At 36.6% G+C, this 21,148-nt stretch overlaps 1 protein-coding gene across 4 annotated transcripts in view; it reads left to right on the top strand.

The window, feature by feature from the left end:
- VTI1A (vesicle transport through interaction with t-SNAREs 1A) overlaps positions 1-21,148 on the top strand; it is a 272,765-nt gene that overhangs the window by 62,736 nt on the left and 188,881 nt on the right. The window lies entirely within an intron of this gene.

Genomic DNA, 21,148 nt, shown 5'->3' on the forward strand with positions numbered 1-21,148 from the left:
GTGACTGATTATGCAGCTGTTTCTGTGCAATGAAAGAAGTAAACAAACCATACCCCAAAATATGTAGATGGAATAAAATTATGAGGAGGCAAAATTGAGGCTCATTTATTGAATTAATGGGTTTTTTATTGACTACAACTTTTGGGTTGGTATTTTCAAAATGTTTTCAGTAAGTTCTAGTAACATGTAGTGAATTTTTTTTTTAAACCAGCAATAGTTAAGCCTTCAAAATCTAATCCCCTTGAATAAAGGCTAAGCAAAGTTCCAGAAAGTTTCAAAAAATATATGTTTGAGCAGTGAAGCAATTTTCTGGCAGAGTGTCCCAATTAATTGATATGTTCCAATATCTTTTTTAGAATTCAAGCCTTATTTAAGAGGTAAATTAAGTTGAACCCTTGTAGAGTTAAATATGGCTATGTTAATGGTATTACTAAAGGGCCTGCATTTTAATTATTCTGGGCTTAGTCCTGTGCACAATAATGAAATGGTTGTATGGAAGATACAATGTAGATTTTGAAGGGGACAAAGAGAATTAATTCTCTTAATCTGAAGGATGACATGTTAGTAGAGGTGGGCATATGACAGCAATTAGGTTTGCTTTCCTGCACATTTCCAGGTCTGTTCTATTAAACGTCGAAACTGGGTTTTTTAGGACTATTTTAAACTGGTCAAAAGTGGTTCCTGTTACACTTTAGCTGAGCCCAGATCTTTCACAAAGAAACAGTATATAAAAATTCAGGCTTATCCTTTTGGGAAGACATATTGTATATCCTTTTTTACTCCATGTGGAATTTGTTTTATAGAGATGATGCTCATGCTAACTTTCCATGCATATCTCCATGGTGATCTCTGAGAAATATGGTTGGAGTGCAAATGTATATTTATACGGAAAGGGTGTCTTTCTGTATCAAAACCAGGTGAAACTACATTGAATTCCATAGAGTCACACTAATTCACCCCATCTTCATGTCAGTCTTTACTTTTCATCTTGAGCAGTGAGATAGATAGAAAGATATAGGTATATAGTTCTTATTCCCTAAACTCTGTGAAGACTGATAGTGTAACAATATTCTATGTCATATTAATATTAAATAATTTTGAGATGATGATTTTGGAAATATAAACTTCATTGTAATGTAGTTATTTGCATTATATGGAAACAGATTAATTATATTAAGTTCCTGGCATGGATCATGGTGATTCTAGGTATGAGAGAATATTCAGTGTGATGAACGAACTTGCTTATGGAGTTCCTGTATGATCCTGTATGTATTGAGGTGTCATAATAAACCATTCTGTTTTGGAGTATCAATTCATCATTGAGTTCACATCTTAGCCCCTGTCTTGACTTGCTTATTACTTTAATTGCACAAAGTCCTTCCCTGCACAGCACTGGTGAGGCCACACCTGGAGTGCTGTTTTCAGGTCTGGGCTCCTTAGTAGAAGAAAGACGTGAAGAATGTTAAGGGACTGAAGCATCTTTTGTGCAAGGAGAGCTTGAGAAAGCTGTTCAACATGGAGAAGAGAAGGCTTAGGGGGACCTTATAAGCATGTATAAATAGCTGATGGGGTGGGATGAAGAAGAGGGAGCCAGACTCTTCTCAGTAATGCCCAGTGACAGGACAAGAGGCAATGGGCGCAAATTAAAACCTGTGAAATTCCATCTGAACACAAGAAAAGAATTTTTTACTGTGGGAATGGTCAAACACTGAAATAAGTAGCCCAAAGCAATTATGGAGTCTCTATTTTTGAACTTATTCAAAATCCAAGTCCTGGCTCTAGATGACCCTGCTTGAGCAGGGCATTTGACTAGATGATCTCAGGAGATCTCTTCCTGCCTCAGCTATTCTGTGATTCTGTGATGAGGAGGAAGTGGAGGTGACAACCCTTAAGTATCTATTCTACTTTATTAATGTAGTGTCCAATTATGGAGAGATATATATTGCTTATTCTAATGAAGCTGGATGATTTTCACCTCTGGAATGAGTCACGTGTGGGTCTTTCTTATTACCTTAATCAGCAAAAACACATATACTATTTTAACCTGCCCTTGTGATCATCTAAGGATTAATCTGACATCACGTAGCTAATTTAATGCATTTTCACATTACTATTGCTGAAACTTACCATGGTAAATTGGAAGCTTTTCTTCCTGTTTCTTCTAAATTGATAAGCCCTTTCATCTTATATACAGTTTGTTCATGCAAGCTGAGATCTGTTGGAAGGTCTGACTCCCTTCTTTGAGTGGTGCCATTGATTCATCATCTTTGGTTCTACCTGAACAGGATGCAACTTGTATTACCATCTCTAAGAAACAATACAATAGGATTACAGTTAGGGTTAAGTTTAAGATTAGGGTTAGAGTTTGGGACTCTCCCCAGAGAGTCAGCCCTGTGGAGGACTGGCTGTGGAGTTTTGTCCTAGACCCTGATCCAGAACTGAGTGTCAGTTTTTATAGTTTGTTGGCTGTCATTTGTTGACACCGAGGATGCTTAATTCTATGCAGAAATCCGTGAAGGACTAAGCAGAGCCTTAGTATCTGGTAACCATTTCCATAGTACTCAAGACCTACTGTAAAGAGAAGAACGTTATTCTAAATATTTGTACAGGGTTGTTGTAAATTCAACAGGTATGTGAGTAGCTGATTTGGTACACCAGGAAGTTCATCAGAGCTAAAACATGAGGGAAACCATAGGCTGTTGAAGTAATGAAGGTCTCCATTGTTTGCACTAAGTAGGGCAAGTTTTAATAATGACTGGTAATTTTCTGGGTTTATGCTACAGTCTTCTTTGCTGGTGAGGAACAGTCAAGCAAGTTTACAGTCTGGTTAGCAGGCGTTTCCAACACCACTCATTACTTATGATGCTAGAGCTCAGTATTCTTAATTTCATTATGTTTTGACTGACCGCATAGCTTTAGAATGTGAGAAAATCTTTTAAAATGCACAAAAATTGCTGGTTTCAGTTGAAAGGAGGGTCTATTGATTTCATCCTGATTAATCACAAAATTCTTTCTGTTTTGGAGGGGGAGATTTCTAAATTCCATTTCCTGTGCTCGAATTCCTACAGCATCAAACTGAATTTTGAAACTTCCATATTTTGCCTAGCGTAGCAAGGTATCCGATTCTTTGTCGAGTCTTAGATATGTTTGCTCAGACAGAAATATTTTGAATGAGGAACAATTCGATATGTTTCATTCATCTTCAGAGATAGAACTGGCATGCAAATGTAAAACGCTGTCAAGGAGAAGAAGAGCAAACCTTGTTGCAGGGGACCATTGTCATCTGCAGGTGAATTGCTTTCAGTAAGTTCTTCTTGACTGCCAGATACTTCCTAGGGAAAAAAATCCTGGTGTTAAATAATATAGACTTCACTTTTTTTTCATGACAAGCTAAGAGAGAGATCCAACCATTGAATGCTGTCAGGCTTCCCTGGCAAAACTACGTTGCAGGTATTTGTTTTTAATATTTTTCCTTTATGAACATTAGATATTCCTATAGCTTTTGCTATGCGTAATTTGAGAACAAGCATACGTATATGAGTGACTGTTATTGGATTTTCTGATGTGGCTCTGAATCTCTGAAATACCTGTGCTACTAGAAGAGTTTGTAATTTGTGGGTAATAGAACCACTCTTTGCATTGAATCTTAAAATTGTGTCTTGGCTTCTGTTTCTATATCCCTTTTGTAATATGTTAACATGGTGTTTTAAAGAAAAGGAATCAAAGGAAGAAAAACTCTTTTGTTCCATTTTCAGAAAATCCTTCTGAATCATGACTTCAGGTTGCTTAAAATGTTTGGGGTTTTTTTTTCCAATCCTCCTTACTCTTTGGGAATCCCAGGAATATGTAATTCTGAAACAGTTAAAGGAGAAGTATCTCTAAGCAAGAAACACAACAGCTTATTTCCCACCTTTGTGTGACACGAATAATTCTTACTACTACGGGATCCAAGCAAATTTCAGTGGCTTTCACCTGTTGTAATGAACTACAGTCAAATCTCCCTTTCTGGGCTGAGCCATAAATATGTGATGTAGTATACTGGAAGCCTCACTGGCAGGCAGGTGGTCAGACCTACCTCAAAGTATTCTAGGTGGAATGCAAGTAAGGTCTTATTAGATAAAGAAGCATGTTTACTTCCTTATAAAATTATAGTAGTTATTGTCTTAGCTGGGTGCAGAATTGGGTGAAAGATCAGTCAAAGCATGTTAATGAATGTTTATAGGGGGCTCCTGAAGGCTCCTGCCTTCAGCGTCAGAGCCTGTAGCGTGAATAAGGAACTATTTTTAAACAACTTCAGTATGTGTCTTGCCAGATGTAACTAATGGAATTTGAGGTACTAGCACATTGTCCACAACAGCATGCCCCAGGTTTGGATTCCTGACTCCTTTACTAATGGAACAGTCTGAACTCCAAGCACATGTCCTGAAGGACCTTCTCCCTCCACGTTTCATGGAGTTGTTGTGCTGTTCAGGTGTTATAAGGTGCACACCAGAGCTGATGTAAAATACCTGAAAGCATAACAATTAAAATACATGTATCCATTGAACTGTTTCCATTCCATTATGGTTGGAAACGATGGCAATTGGCTTTTAAGGTAGACAATATAGTAAGCTTTGCTATCATCAAACTAAAAAAGTGTTTGCTCAGCTTAGAAAAAAAATAAATGACTCTATCACCCAGTGTTCACTTAACAGAACAACAAGCCCTGCTGTTTCTACAGGTAGGGCTACATTAGGCTATTGGAAAGGGAATTGCTTCTTTTTGTGTTGTAATTTTGTATACTTAGTAATTTGCTTGTATTAATTAATTTCACTTAGACCTTCACACCCCTGTTTTGTCTTCAGGTGCATGCATATTCCAGTTCCATTTGAGTCCAAAAAAACAAGAGTATGGAAATGGAAGCCAAGTTCTGAAAAACAGGACTTAACTTCTAATGGCCCTTGCTTTAAATAAAAAAAGTCTATTCCTGTCCCAGATATTTACACTTAATATCCACCTACCTCAACTCTAATGAATTATTCATGTGCGTATATGTGAATACTATATGTAAGGCATTTCATTAGAGAAAGAGAGCTTCTGAGTTCTGGATCATAAACCAATATCTCCTACTCAGGTGTTTCTTTGATATGCCAGAACATCTTTCTACTGAAATCTTAATCCAAAGTTTCTATAGTTAAATGAGGTTTTTTTGCAGTTTCCAGTCACCAAGAGAGAGAGCTTTTTCACGATCCCTGTTTCTGCTGCCAGCAATGATATTTCATGTTTCATGTATAATTTTTTCTTTGCTGGCTTATTTCTATTAAAATCTGTTTATTGTTTCAGAAATCCATTTTGAAGTGGCATATTGCATTCCTACATCTCTAAGCCCTCTGCCCTTTTTCGTAGTCCAGGCTTTTAAGCGAGGAGGAGGAAGAAATAGGGAGAGATTTTTGTTTCTGAGGATGTCAGGCCTCAGGAGTATCCCAGCTCCATGGTCGTAGTGGGGAAACATGTTCAGGTAGTGCTGCTGCCTTGAAACAGTCAGAAGCAGCATGAACAAACCCAAGAACTCAGTTTCTATTTCTTAGTGTTTTACAGTGCAGTTGTTGATGCTGGCAAAGTGTTTTTTACAACTTCAGTTTGACTATTAAGTGTTGGCTTGTCCTTATGCAGTTACTGAGCTGAGGTGCTCCCTCCAGCTTCGTATCTGCCACCTCCTCCCTCCGGGCATTTCCATCCTCCTTCCCTCCCTCTCACCAGCCTTCCCAGTCCTGACATCCCTGTTCCCAGCTCCAGATTTCGCTTGAATACTTTATCCAGAAACTCCTGCACGTATTTATTTAAACTCTGGCACCGTCCCCATTTTCCTTAGGTCTGTGTTTCATCTTAAAAATTTGATTCAACAGCAGGATAGGCTTTGCATGTTTGTGGTCATGAAAAGTTTGTGCAGTAATCTTCTGCCTTGTGTAGTATTGTTCAAAGTCTCTTTATTCTGCTCAGTGGCCCTCTGCATTTGTGTCTATTGTCTCAATAAACCTATATCCTGCATTTGAATATATTCATATATTTTCAAGTACATAAAGTCCTTACCATAAAGTAAGGAAATGGTGAATTTTCATTATTTAAGTACTGTCCTCTAACTGCTTCAAAGTACCAAAAAAGTCTTTTCCAACTAAGAGATGAGAAAATAACTTTTTTTTTTTTTTTGTAGAGTTTTTCGCAGTCTATGCATTACTGTAAGACCATTTCTGTAAAAGCTTACCTTTTCGGTACTCAGCACCTTTCAACTGGAATTCTAATAAAAAGAATGCTTATCTTTGCTTTAACATCAGTAGGTTTGGGATTATACCATTAATGCAGCAAATAAGGAATGTCAAATCTGCTTGGTAGTACAGATTTGCTAAGGTATAATAGGAAAAACAGTGATCCTAATTTGGCCATTTTGTCGCCTGTTCTCATAGAAGTCCCAGGTTATTTTAAATGTTCATTAATGTCCAGGAATTCATTATTGTGCCACGAGACAACTGAACTTCAGTCTTGTTTGGAACTGGCATCCAGTTGAAATAAGTTTGTTTAAGGCTGACTTTTGGATGAGCAAAACATTGCGATAATTTCTTAAAGCTACTGTATTATATGTAGCAAAATAGTATTCAGATTGTGGATTTTTATTCCATGCCAGAACAATGGAAACATTTTGTTTCATGTATCAGAAACTTTATGCTTAATTACTTCCTGTGTGCATTCCCAACAAATAATCATATAGGTTGACATCTGTGTATATTTTCAGGAACACTTTACACTTGTCATAGAATAACTGTGAATAATATTGATATCTGAATTATAAACTGAACTAAAGCACTGTATTGCACCACCTCTGCTCTGTGGACTGTTCTACCAGAAATAACCTCTTACTGAATCACTAAAACCAGCATTTCGACATAATCTTTTTTGTTGCTGAACCTCTTTCTTTAATATATAAGATGATTTTTATTGGTGAAGGTATTCATTGCAGCTTACTCCTAAGTTCATAGCAAAGTGTTTGAAGACTTGTGTTGTAATAAAAATATGAAGGTTTCAAGTCAAACTATGTGGTTATAGTTTTTGGTCTGAAGTTATGCTACCTGCTTCTTTCAGTTTTTTAATTATTTAACCTCAGGTAGGTTTCCCCGCTTTAATAACATTTGGGAGTTTGTTATCCAGTTCTAAGCAGGTAAGGGAAATAAAGGGAAGAAGGATAAAAATAAAAAAAATAAATAAATAGTAGCTTTTGTTTCTAGCAGTCTGAGTAAACTCTACAAACTGCTTGGGGTTGGCACAGGGATAATAGGAAAAGCCACCAGTTTGTCTTTCCTCTCTATATATGTATTCTCTTTCCTCATTTATACAACACTGTCAACCACCATGCTTAGGTATCACTGAGAGATGTCAGAATTCTATCTAACATGCTCTGGTATTTCAAATCCTGATGTATTGTCCCTAGACACTCTTTCCTTTTGCCTATGATTTCTTCTCTTCCTCTTGTTGTATACCACAACCACTTCTTTTGAACTTTCACCATGTGGAATGAATTGCTACCAAGTGATACTGGCTTGGCAATGACATTCAATCTCTTACAACATTTAAAAGAGCGCAGTTGAATAGAATTAAAAGTCTACCTTTTGATTTTCAAATATATTGACACCCTGCTAATTTAATGGCATCATTTGGTGATTTCATTGTCCACAGAATATAAGTTCTATATTTCATAAAAGTCAGACTTTGCTGAATTGTTATTTTGGGTGCCTAAGTAAACAACATTACTTTCAGTAGGTTTTAACAGATTTTTCACAACATGGGCATGGCTGAATTCGCACAGCATGAGGTCTTGTTGGGCAAAGACTCTTTGTATACAACCTACATCAAGAAGAAAAGTTGATGAGCTTAGACTTGACAAAATAAAATTTCGCCCTGGGTTGGTTTTTTATATTTGTTGTTTGAAGCCTTCTACCTCTACTTCCTGTCAGGCTAACAGTGTTTTTCTCCAATTGCGCTAAAGAACAAAGTTTAACATTAAAAAATTTATTTGTATTGAACATACTTTTCTAGGTAAAGTCAGTATCAAAAGGATTTTCATGGTAGATCATCTTTCAAGTGCAGTATTTTGCCATTTTACAAGTTAGGACTGAAGAGTCATAGTTACACAAATACCCTTTTTTCTGGTGGAGAAAAGCTCAGACTTGTGTTTCGATGAAAGACATAGAAGCAGATGATTGAAAAACATTGTTCTCACTCTGGTATGATTGAAGAGCAGCTTATCAGGATAATATTATTTCATCTAGTTTAAGTCATATCGTAGGATTTTATGCTAATGATTTAACTACCTCACTTATAAAATTTATTTTCTCCTGTACTTTCTGACATTTATAGTCCAAATAATTGTCAAAATGTTGCATATGCAAACATATAAGTTCAGTAAATGCTGAACGTAATAGAAACTTACCTCAGTCTCAGTTGAAGTGTCTGCTTGTGCAATGTATGTCAGGTTTGGACATATCCTGATTCTTGCAAGTAATGCTGACCACCCAAGTCTCTATTTTTAGATCAAAACTTTCTTGGTTTTCAGTCAGATTTTGTCTGTACTGTCTCACTTTTGAACATTAAGGCATTTTTTAACCTGATAGCCCTTTTGCTTGATTACAAAGTAGATGTATCCACTGTATATTTAAAATTAATGCCATTCTTATAGAAAGAGTAAGGAGTTGAATGTAGGCAATTCTTTACAGTCTGACTCGATTTCATGTCAGAGTGAGTTCAAGTGCTGATCTGCAGTACCAGTCTTCCTTCTGAACTAGCACTGTAATTTTCTTTGTGTTGTTATAGGTTTCTTTTGCAAAACTACTGCTAGTTATTTGTGACCGGCTGTTGTAAGGAACTGTAGACCCACAAAATTGTTGTTCATGGCTTTGTAAACTACAGATTCACAATTTTATATCAGCCTGTCACAGGCGACTTAGACACATTTGTCCATTCTTGTTTCTCTACATCTTTTCTTGATCCAAGAGTGCCTTTTTGTTTTCTTCATACTCACTTATTTACTTCAATGGAGAGTCCTCCTACAGGTTCTGTGATTTTGTGTTCTTCCATATTTTGCCAGCTCTTGCCTCAGTCCTAGCAGGATCAGCTGCGCATTGCCTTGTGGTTGTTTTTCTGCTATTTGCTAATATTTACCTCATATTACTTCACTAGCTCCAAAAATGTAAATGTAAAATTTTATATGAAATTTTATACTCTCAGCCTAATAATCACAATTGCAATAAATGCTCGGGGTTGTAAATATGCTCAGTTATCGGCAGAGCATAAATTTTTACATATTGAATTGCAACTGTGTGTGTGCACATACATTCATTTGTCTGCTGGGGAAGAGAGGTTGTCTATTTTGCTCAGTACATTTCCAAAACAGTTTGCAAGACCAGTTTGGATGAGGCTTTGAACAACTTGATCCAGTGGGGGGTGTCTCTACCTGTGGCAGGGGGTTGGAACTGGGTGGGCTTCAAGGTCCCTTCCAACCCAAACCATTCCATGACATGTTTCTGTTCGTGTATACTGAGGTCAAGCTCAGTCCAAGGTTTCTGAATCCAAGTATCATGAGTAACTAATTGTTGTGGTTTGCATTTTTGTGACATAAATCACAGGATTCACATTATCTTGCAAAGATAAATCTCTTACATCTGCTTGTCTGGTCTCTACTATGAGCTTTTTCATAGTTTATGGCCTCCATGGCTCTATACGTGTGAAGATATTGGAGAACATTCATGTATCTGGGGAGCTGGTTCCTGTTTAGCAGGATCTAGACAGACAATATGCAGAATGGTTAGATGAAGGGAATGGTTCAGTCTTTGCTATTTTGTTATTCACATAGGTGTAGTATTTCTACATTTATCTGTCTTGAAAATATTAATGATTTTTATAATTGAGCATTGTAAGATTTCCATGTGTTGAATGTCTTAGCACTTGACTGCTACAATAATTGGCTTGAATGCCATCCTGAGAAGTTTTGTGAAAATGACTGTTTATATTTGCTTTACTCTGTATCCGAGTGCTTCTGCTGATCCAGTGCTGTATTTTTCAGTAGTGAAATATCAGGTAGAGAAGCATTAAGAATGAAATGTCGATTCCACATACTTCTCTTTTTTCTGTATTTTATTTTTTTTAAATTAATGTTTTCAAATCTATAGTGAGGATGTATTTTAAATCCAATCTAGAAACGATGATATTTTCTTGAATGAGTTTAAATTGGTGAGTTCAGAGTTTTCTGCAAATGTTAATGAGTCAAGTGTAGGGTTTTTTAATGCATATGCCATAAAATATTCTATATAACAAAACTTCTATCATCAGTATAAGCTTTATAAATAAGTTATGGACTAGAATAAGTATTTACTATAAGTACTTATAGTAGATGTTAATTTTAACACTGTCCCTAATTTTTGTCATTCCAATTTATTGTGCTAAAAACTACTGTCTTAATTATGTTAGATTCTAAATAACCCAGCAGTTGCAGAAAAAAAATGTTACTTACTATGACTAGTTCATGATGAGTTAAGAAGTAAATAAATTGCTATTAAGTCTGCTCTCTTGTTCTAAGTTCATATAAAAGTGGGACTGGATGAAACTTAAGTACACAGGATTCAGGATCAGATACAATAAATTGTGGAGCTGCGGTTAGGATTTATTTTCTTTTTCTGCATTAAGCAGTTAAGTTACCTACATCAAAGGGAAGAAATTGATTATAGACCTGCTGTACCATTTTCCAAAGTAATTGTGGGAACTTAACTCCATTTTTGGAAGAGACATTTACATATACTTCTACAAAATCCGGCCCACAGAAATTGAGATAGTGCTGTATTTGTGGAATAAATAAATAATTTGTAAATTTAAAATATACTTGGATAAACTTTACTGTTTTCCCCATGTTAGTGATATTTTTTCAGCAGTTTTATTCAGCTGCTAAAACAACAAATTAACATTTTTAACCTCCTTTTTCCAAGAAAGTTATTTCAAATTCAAAATTAAAAAAAAAAACCCAAACAACTTCACAACCAATTAGAAGAATATTCCATAAGCTACACAGCCCTTAAAGAAATATATGGAGGTATGGCATATCCTCCTGACTACCCAGAGGGAGAAAATTGAATTTGAAAGGTTTTCCTTTGGTGGAAATTGCTATGTTTAATGGCTATGCAAACAGAGTGAGTGTTTCATTAAGAAAATAATTTAAACGAGCGTTTCAAAATAAGATTGACTGCAGTTATTTAATTGCAGGTTTTTGCTTCTAAATTAAATCAAATGTGTATTTCTGTTATTTCTGTGTGTTCGTTAAGAGCAATGTTTACTGGTTGTCTTCGTTTTCCTCTTAGTTACATAGATACTTATTTGCATAATTATGTTTCTTAAAGCATTTAAAAAACTTCAACTGTTTGTAAAAAATAAGACCTTTTTTTCATCTGTAATGCTCTGCGTAACAGACTTGCACCGTTGCATATACATGTTGTCTGGGCATTACTGTTTTGGTAGCAAATTAATGTTTGCCTTGTAAATTCATGCAATTTGAAGCAAAATTTTGATACGGGCGGGTAAAATAATTGAATTAACACTGGAAAGAGCTTTATATTGTGTCCTGTTGTGTTGAATATTTGCTTGCTCAAACACCTGAAGAAAGGTAATGTTGCCAAAAAACAGATAACCCGTCTTTTCACTCAGATCTGCAACACAAGACTGGAGTCTGAGTATTTATAGTTTTAGTTCTGTACAATTTGTGGACTATCAGTCTTTCTGTTACAGTTTATTCATGCATAAAATAACATTTCCTGCTTTGCATAATGATGATCATAAAAAGTTTTTGAATTGTAAAGTTCTGCAAATATGCTGAATATTATTAAAGTTTTGTAGCATCCCTGTTAGCTATTTTTTATGCTTGCCAGTTATGGGCACGCTGTGCTTTGTTTGTGCTGTAAGTTTGATAGTGTCTCTTCACACAAATAGAATTCTTCAGAAATTTGATATGTAACCATATTTTGAGATGTTACATTATTGACTGTTTGTTATGATGGAGTATCTGGATGCAAAAATACCTGTATGGGCTGAAATCTATTCCCTTCCCAGCTGTTTGCACACAGACGTTCATCGATACTTGTCTGTGCATATTACCAGGAGTCCAATTGCTCATCTCTGGTTTTTCTTTAAATGTGTGAATGCTTGAGTAACAGACTACAAATCAGAAGAAGATAGCTTGATTTTACAAGGGCCTGAGCTAGAGTTGGTAGGTGGTGGCAGGAAAGCTTATCTTCACTTTGCTGTAGATAATGTTGGAAAGAATGAGACATAAGAAAAACCTAAGAATCACAGAATGGTTTGGGTCAGAAGGGACCTTAAATATCATCCAGGTGCAACCCCCTGCCGTTGGCAGGGACACCTCCCACTGGATCAGGTTGATCAAAGCCCCATCCAGCCTGGCCTTGAACAGCTCCAGGGATGGGGCAGCCACATCTTCTCTGGGCAACCTGTGCCAGTGCCTCCTCACCCTCACAGGAAAACATTTCTTCCTAAAATCTCATCTAAATCTCCCCTAGTTCAGCTTAAAACTGCCACCCCTCCTCCTATACCTGATAATGAGCCCCTCCCCAGCTCTCCTGTAGGCTCCCTTTAGGAAGGTTGCTGTAAGGTCCCCCTGGAGCCTTCTCTTCTTCAGGCTGAACAACCCCAACTCTGCCAGACTGTCCTCATATGGGAGGTGCTCCATCCTTCTGATCATCTCCATGGCCTCCTCTCACTTGCTCCAACAGATCCATGTCCTTCCTTTGCTGAGGACTCCAGAGCCAAACGCAATACTCAAGCTGAGTTCTCACAAGAGCAGAATAGAGGGCCAGAAAGTCCACAACTGTTATTTGGCTACTTCTTTTCTATGAGCTTTAATTTGATTTGGTAAAGTATGTTAATATCTTCTTGATATCAAGTGGCTTCTAAAATTGATTCATTTTTGGTATTGGGAAATAATACCAGGAATGTCTGTTCTGTACTTGGGAGACATTAAGTTCAGAACTGAAGTTATAGTCCATGAAGACAGTACTTCTAGATTAATACAAGGTTTTGAGTGTTTGAAAAGTGTTTGAAAATGATCCAAGTAGACTCTATTCTTAACTTCTAATGTTTTGGGGGGTGTGTTGTATCAGGTCAGGTACAGTGCTTTATTATCTCCAAAGATAAAATTTGCCCCTTTTGCCTATGGAATATTTATATATGGACAGGAAATAGAAATCAGTATCCAGACTTGTTGACCCCTGAGATACAATATTGACCTCAGTGAGTATTAACTTCGCAGATCAATAAATGCTGTTATTGACCTCAAAGAAAAATCAATATCAGCTTGTTAATTTGCAAACTATGACTGCAAGAAAACGGTACGCATTTTGTTCTTCATTATCACCTATTTATATCTGTATTTTAATGCCTTCAGAATTTCTACCTAGAGATCATCATGTCAAAACATTTCAATCCTGGCTGTTAGAAGGTTTAGGAGACAGGCATTATACAGTATGGAATAACTGATGTGCAGTACGTGTTGTTTCCCATATCTCATGAAAATAATACCCCGAACAGTTGTATATCACCTGTATTGTTTTTCTTTTTTGGGTAGTCCAGTTCATTTCATTTTCTCTGGTGTACTTCATCAAAACATTGCATAGAGGTACTATATTTTAGCTGCAAGAAGAACCTTTCTACGTGAATTATAAAGAGGATGAAAGACTGTCTACTGGAAATGAGGAGACTAAAAGTGATCACTGTAAAAATCATAATTAATATACAGTAGATTTTTCCTATTTGCATAAGGAAGACAGGTTTCTAGGCAAGAATCTGCTCTGCAGCAAGCTGAAATATAACGATGTGACTACATGAAAAAGAGAAGTTTTAAATGACAAAGTATTGATGGAGAGGTGTTGTTTTGTACCGTAGCAGGTTCTGTATATAAACATGGAAAAGTCAGGTTTTACATAGTTTGAAATGCCTATTGCTGAAATTCAAATGTCATAACAGTTCTTCTGCATATATATCACTTTGATATTTAAACTTTAAAACCTCATAAATGATTCAATATTACTTTGGCCTTGTTATGATCTGACTGCCAAAAAAGGCAGAGGCTGATTTTTATCTGGTCTGGAGAGTAGTGTTTTCATTCACAGAAGACAAAGCGTAAGTCTGTCAGCTTTTTACAGTCATTAATTCTGTCTGATACATCTGCAGTGATCTTGGAAAACTGATTGCTATGTTTAGAAAACTTTTCCTTCATTAAACAACAGTGTGAGACATGTTCAAATGCAAAAATAAAGCAATAGTTTAGTTTTTGCAATAACTGAAGTGGCTGCAGGTATTTTGCCAGTTTGATGGCTGTATGGTTTTGCCCATTAATATCATGAGCTCACAGAACTTCATTTGTACATCCATGTTATCCTCTTGAGAGACAAGAGTCAATATTATACTCATTGTTTAGATAGGCAGAACAAAGCACAGTGAGGTTAATTTAAAAAAGAAAAAACAAAACAAACAAAAAACCCCAAAAAGCAGTAGCACCAAGCTAGTTTAATCTGAAAAGTTCAGATAAATGAGGCTAGTGCAGTTCTGGGAAGTTGTGGTGATATGCGATATCACTTCTGTCTTACTTAAGAAGTCGTGAATGGTCAGGAGGGATGGTATCTATAAGCCTATATAGACATCCCATATAGTAGAGACAGTTCCCCCTGCTTCTTTCTGGTATTTTGAGTCATTGAGCAACCAAGGTGCTTGAATCCTTCTACTAGAGACCAAAACAGAAGTGATGCAGGAAGGTGGCAGATCTGCGGAGGATGGCAAGTTCGTGGTTCCTCTGCAGGTGTAGAGGGAGAGCATGTCAGTTTTACAGTTTAGGGCTGTCTCTTGAGACCACAGAGATTGCACAGCAACACCCAGGTATTCAAAGTGCCAAATTGTCTGTGGTCTATCAGAATTTTAGTAGTAGAACTGGAAATAAAGTCTGGGGCAACCAGACAAACTCTTGATTGTGAGCCGTATGTGGCTCCTTGACTCTGCAGGCCACTTTGTATTTCAACCTGGAAGGTATCTAGTCTGCTCAGAAACACTGTGCTACGGTGGCTGTATCTCGTCATGGCTCTGGCTCCCAGGATTATAAAGATTATGCCATGGTTCCTTGATGGATGTCTGGCACCTGGTGATTTCTCTGCTTTGGAAGTCTTGTCTTTAAGGCATACTGGACTTCAAGAAATAGCCTTATGAATTCAAACTCCCAGTCCTCTGCTGTGAATATCTAAAGCTTTATTTTCCCTTTTAATATTATCTGTAATCACTGGAACTGTTTACTTAACTGATGAGGAGCTCTTAGGACTGATACAAGGTCTAACTTACCTAAAAGAAAAAGGAATATATCATCTACAATGTTTTAATTTTTAAAAAGTCTTGCTTAGAATATAGCTTATGTGGTATGTCAGAAGGGGTTCGGTTTATAACTGTAAAATCGCTGAATTTAACTTCTCAATAGATGTCACTGATGGCAGAATTACTAATATCCATAATTAAAACATTTTGGGATTTTTCACTGATGGTCAGTGGGGCACAAGCTAGTAATGTCATGACATAAGATGTTCTGCTTAGCCTCTTTTTGAATTAGTTTTACTCTCCACATTTGACTTTATTAAGAGAATTTTCCATTTACTTCCTATTTTGGGAAAAAGTCTCTGCACTATTAAAGTATATAAAATATTTGATGCCATAAAATGGATCTATTTTAGTTTGATAAACTAGAAATATGCTGCACTGTGAGGGTCATAGCTTATAATACAGACTGTTAGTACTTTTTCATTTTTCTATATTAGGAGATTAGTGAAAAATAAGCTCTATCAATTAAGTTTTATTGCAAAATTATCTTCAGATGTACAGCAGTGAAGATGATATTGAGTGATAACACTAGAGTGGATTTTGTATAAAGCAATTACAGCTTGAAAACCTCAATCTGAATGAAAATATTGCTCAGGGTTTTTTGTAATCTACCATTAATACCAAAAACCACTTCCTTTATAAAGTGCTTAAATTACCTCTGTTAAACACAAGACATTGTGTTCGTATGTGCTACTGTCTGAAAAATACTTTACTAATACCTGGTTTCACTGCTCATGCTTTGGTGAATCTGTAAAGCGCACATAAGTGTATGGTTCCACCTCTTAAGAAGATTCTATTTATAATGTTACCATGTTTTCCTAAAGGTATTACTTTGTTTATGTGAATATCGGAGTTCTTAATTCAGAAATTATTTTACTTATCTAGGGACAGTTTGATGCTATGAAATTTTTTTGCATAGTTAAAAGCAATGGATGAACCTGAGAAAAGTAAGTCAGGATTTTTCACAGGATGATGTAAAAAATATAAGCCAAGTATGTTTCCTCGATGTGTTGTTCTGGAGCTGAAAGTGCATTGAGCTTTGTAAAATGCATTTCAAGAACTTCAGAAGTGAATTGCTTAATTCTGCTATTAGTGAGTGGAATCTATCTGAATGCTCAAATTATTCCCATTGTAGTGCTCCATTTTGCCATCCCATTTTCAGTGGGACAGGCAGCCCCTCAAAAAACATAAAGGACTCTGTTAATCTGAAAAAACAAATCAAATTCTTCATAAGCTGCAAAGCAGTTGTGTCTCTGTTAATGGCATAGGGAATTATGCATGTAATGTCCACTAGTTTTGGAACAGCATACTGCAAAATATTTTGAGTGCAGATACAAGAGAAGTAGCTCTGTGAAATGCCTGGCTTGCAATCAACTGAACGGTATCTTAATGAGGGTCAAATAATTTCACAAGTGTATCAGTTGCACTCTATTGTTTCACTGAGGATAAATAGTTTGTGGATCTGACCAAATCTCCAGTGGTGCCAGCATGAGTCAAGACAATTCAGTCAAGTGGTTACAGGTTTCCATCCTTTCAAATCGATCAAATTGAAATAGTCCATTAGGGATTGATTTAAATCAGTTTAGATAAGATCAGTTTTAGTCCTGGCCCTTGAGGCTTTGGCTACTGAAAGTTCACTTGAAACTGGACATATACCAGCTCCACAGGCCATCAACTTTATTAGTGTGGAGATAAGCTGATTAGATCTTGTCAATCAAAGGTGCCAATATCTCAATTGAGTGTCTCCCAGTCTTTTTCTCCTTCTTTGTTGCCCGCTTCAATGCCTTAAAGGAAAAAAAATAAAAAAAAGAGAGAGAGAGAGCAAGCAAGAGAGAGATGTGTGGTGTGCATCCCCCTGGTTGTCACCAAGCAGGGTGCAAGGGGACTGTGATGATGTGATGACTATATTAAAGAGGACATCAATTTGTTTTAAAGTGTTTTGATTTTTTATGGTGGCATTAAGAGAGAGAACATCGTGGTTGCAGCTTTACTAGAAAGCAAAGAGTTCTAGAAGGAGAAAAAAAGAAGTGTTTCTTTGAAACCTACAGGGTCTTTGAGTCTTGCTGTGCCAATGGGCGCTTAAGTGCTCCTGTAACTGGCATACTCTGATCCACCACCAGCTTCAGTACTATTCTTTTCTCCAAATTATTCATTTATATAAAATGAAAAGATTTGTGGATGTTTAATCCTTGCAGAAGTTATTTAAAATATTTTTTTTAAATACAGGCTGTTGGGGAAATGTTTGGTTATGCCAGTAATGAGCATGATATATTGTAACAGTCTGAGAAATTACAGCATGAATTAAGGTCAGGTTAGAACATACACAGTGACCCTGCCTCTGAAAATGAAGCTATGCATGCACTGAATAAATACATGCAGGTATTTGCATCTCTGCTTTGTAGAGGAAAAACTTGATAAACAGAACATCAGCTGCAAAAATCTAATAGTGCAATGTTTCAGCTTTAGGCTCCATCATATAGTTAAAGACAGTATAGAGGAAAACCGGGCTTTTGTTCTTCACATCTGAAGTTTGCTCACACCATGCCTCCCTCATACTTCAAATGCAGACAACAGAAGCCCGTCCTTTTCTTCCATCACCCTACACTCACCACCCAATGAAGGCTGGAGCTACAGTGCTGCAGAACTACATTGCCACACTGGATTATCTCTTTATCAGTTATTCTTCACTCCACTGTATCAATTTTCCACTAACCAATCAGACACTTCTCTTAGAAAAGACTGTTTGACTATTTCCCCTCTAGTTACTGCTGCTATTTGAGGATATTCCAGGGGAAACAAATGAGTATTTGTGTGAAGATCTTAATTATTCACTTGGGTACTGGAGTTCAGATGTAACTCTATTTTATATTGTAAACTGCAACACCATGTATTTACACAGAACAGAAAGATGCTCTTTTCTAATCTCACCTTTGTTTCCTGCCAGTCGTTCTTGCCAGCTCCCTGTTCAGTCTGCATGCAGAGGGAAGTTCATAGCCAACTTTAGCACAAGGAGGATATTGCAACAGTCAGCTGTGTGCCTTGTTCAAGTAGGAGTTTTCTTTTGCCACTCCCCCCAAAAAGGATAAAAAATTCCAAGCACTTTTAAAGACATTTACATGGGAAGAAATTGTAGGGAAGAGCAGCCACATTGCCTTATTGTCGCTACTTAGAATTCCTCCATGTTTAGATGGGATTGTTGAGTTGTATTTTTTTTCTGTCTAATACACTGTTAACATCTTCTATGCTGCAGTTACGATCAATCAGAAGCAAATGGTTTTTTGAGAAGTTATTGAAGGAAATCTCTCTAGCAGATCACTAATCAGACGACACACCTTTTTGCTCCAACTATGTCCCATGTTGAAATCACTCACTCATTGTTTAAAATCTCATTTTTGAAGGCTAAAATGAAATGTATTGGAGTTCTGACTTGCCCCTTGATTGCTCGACCTTACCTTCATTAGTCATATTTTTTTCAGTCTGATGTTTGCTTTTAATATAGGGGTCTTAAAAAAACCCATTTTTTTACTGGTTATGTGGAACTGTGTAGCATGGACCTGAATCAGCAGTTAAAAAGCATGATGATAGTATTTGGTAGTAATCTAGTATTTCGTGATAAGAACTGGATAGCTTGGTCATGATTTCTGAAATAATTTGTATATTCTTGAAAATAGGGCGAGCTCAACTTGAAATTATAGATAGATGGAACATGCCTTTTGTCTTGGCAATTCTGAGAGTATTAAATAACATTTTTATCTCTTCTTTCAGTCAAATAGCAAGTGGACGAGCTGAGCTCTGTCTCCATGGCTGAGTACAACGTAGTTCTAGTACAGTGTTTATTTCAGCAGGCCTTTCAGTTAATACTTAAATTCAGCTTAATATAAGGCTGTAGATGACAGTAAACACAATTTCTAGAAGGATGCTTTTGCCAAATGAGCAGAGATTTTTGGCAAGTTTTTACTTGAGCTAAAACTGCTACTGAAGTTACTTGAAATTTGCATCCTGTGTGTGCTGTACTTGGGGATGAGTGTGCCTAATGAAAATTATATATGCTTGTAAACATCCTCCCATTGTTACTTAATAAAAGCAAATCTAGAACATTGCCAGAAGGACTTGTATGTTAAGGCTCTCTTTGACAGCAGATTTGTAGTGTTCTTATTAGAAGTGCTTAAAAGTAATTTAAGGAAGGTCTGTAACTTTGAGGCCACCGTCTTGAGGGAATGGTTTCAATGTAGTGACTCAGTTTTGGACATAAATAAAAAGCGGGCTGTGCTTAGGGGTTTGGTTTTTTCTTTGGAAGTTTTATTGCTAAACAACCAAGAAGCCTCTCTGGTTCATTGCATTGTTACAGCTCAGATGTGAAAGCTTGGAAGTATCTTCATCAGAACAGTCTTTCTCCTTTGTGTTTGGTTGGGGTTTTGTTTTGGTTTTTTTTTTCATTAAAAAATACTTATTATCACTGATGATTTCATAATCAGCTAATTAGCGTGTTTCAGTGAGGTGGTGTAAAGTGAAAGATAAGGACTGGAATGAATTCCTCTGTGTACATGTACTCCATGTAGTCCGTTCACAAAGTTCCCCCAACCATCTTCTGGAGATAATATTTGCTGGCTATGCATATGCTGATTAGCACACAGAAGTATATTGCACATGTGACATTAAGGTATCCCCTGTGAACTATCACAGTAGCAAAGATGGTATGGTATTAAAAAAAAATAGAATCAATATATTTTTTTTTATGTTCTTCCTTGGAGGTTAGTCTATCTTCAAGCATTAGAGGGCCACAAGCATCCATTTTCCCTGCTTACCCTGCAGTCTCCAAGTTTCTTATCCAGGGAGAAATATAAGCGAATATTGGAAAGTAAAGTTATAATTGCCTAAGCTTCCATTTCAGAAGACTTTTGGTTTTAACAAATTTTATAGAAAATGTCATTCAGAAAAGGCCCTCACTTTACTTTTTAAAACCATATTGTTGAATTGCGAAGTAATGCAACTCTTCTGTGCTTTTTTTAACAACATTCAGATGTCTTTAATCTCTACATTTGTGGAATTCTTATTACCTTAAACACAATCACTTTCAGGAAAAGTCCTACAAGGAGGGAGGATTTTTCTTAAATGGAGGAAAAAAAAAAAGGAAAACAAAAAAGGGGCAGGGAGAGAAAGGGAGGAAAAATCTCTTCCTGTTTCTTCCCTGAGGCTGAACTGTTTATCACTCCATCCTTGTTCGATAGAAGTGAATTTTATAATAAAATTTTCCCTAATCGGGCTCTGTCAGTAAGGTGTCTTATCGTGGGGAGGAAAATGACACCGATCCTATCGAAAAACAGAGACGATGTCACAGTGTCCCCAATCACAGCTACTCAGCTTCCATATCTACCTTCTCCACAAACACCAAGCACTGCTTTTTCATAAGAACATCAAAACCTAGCGAAGTCATTAAAATTGCACCCGCGTAGAGTTGCAGGGATCAGCCGCACTAGCGCAAAATGGGATGTGGGAAAACAGACTCTCTAAATGTGCTAATTCCATTGTCACGTGTTTACGGCTTAATTTTAATCAGTTAAAAAAGCCACACATTGCAATAAATTAGCATTATCTTCTGTGACACCAGAGGACACAGTTGGTTCAAGGATTTAGAGGGTCGCTGGCAACAGTATATAGTGTTACAGACAAAGTATTTTTACGCTTGAACTACGGTAGCTAAGGTGCAATC

This window comes from Phaenicophaeus curvirostris, chromosome 9, assembly GCF_032191515.1.
Source record: "Phaenicophaeus curvirostris isolate KB17595 chromosome 9, BPBGC_Pcur_1.0, whole genome shotgun sequence".
In the NCBI taxonomy this organism is placed as follows: domain Eukaryota; kingdom Metazoa; phylum Chordata; class Aves; order Cuculiformes; family Cuculidae; genus Phaenicophaeus; species Phaenicophaeus curvirostris.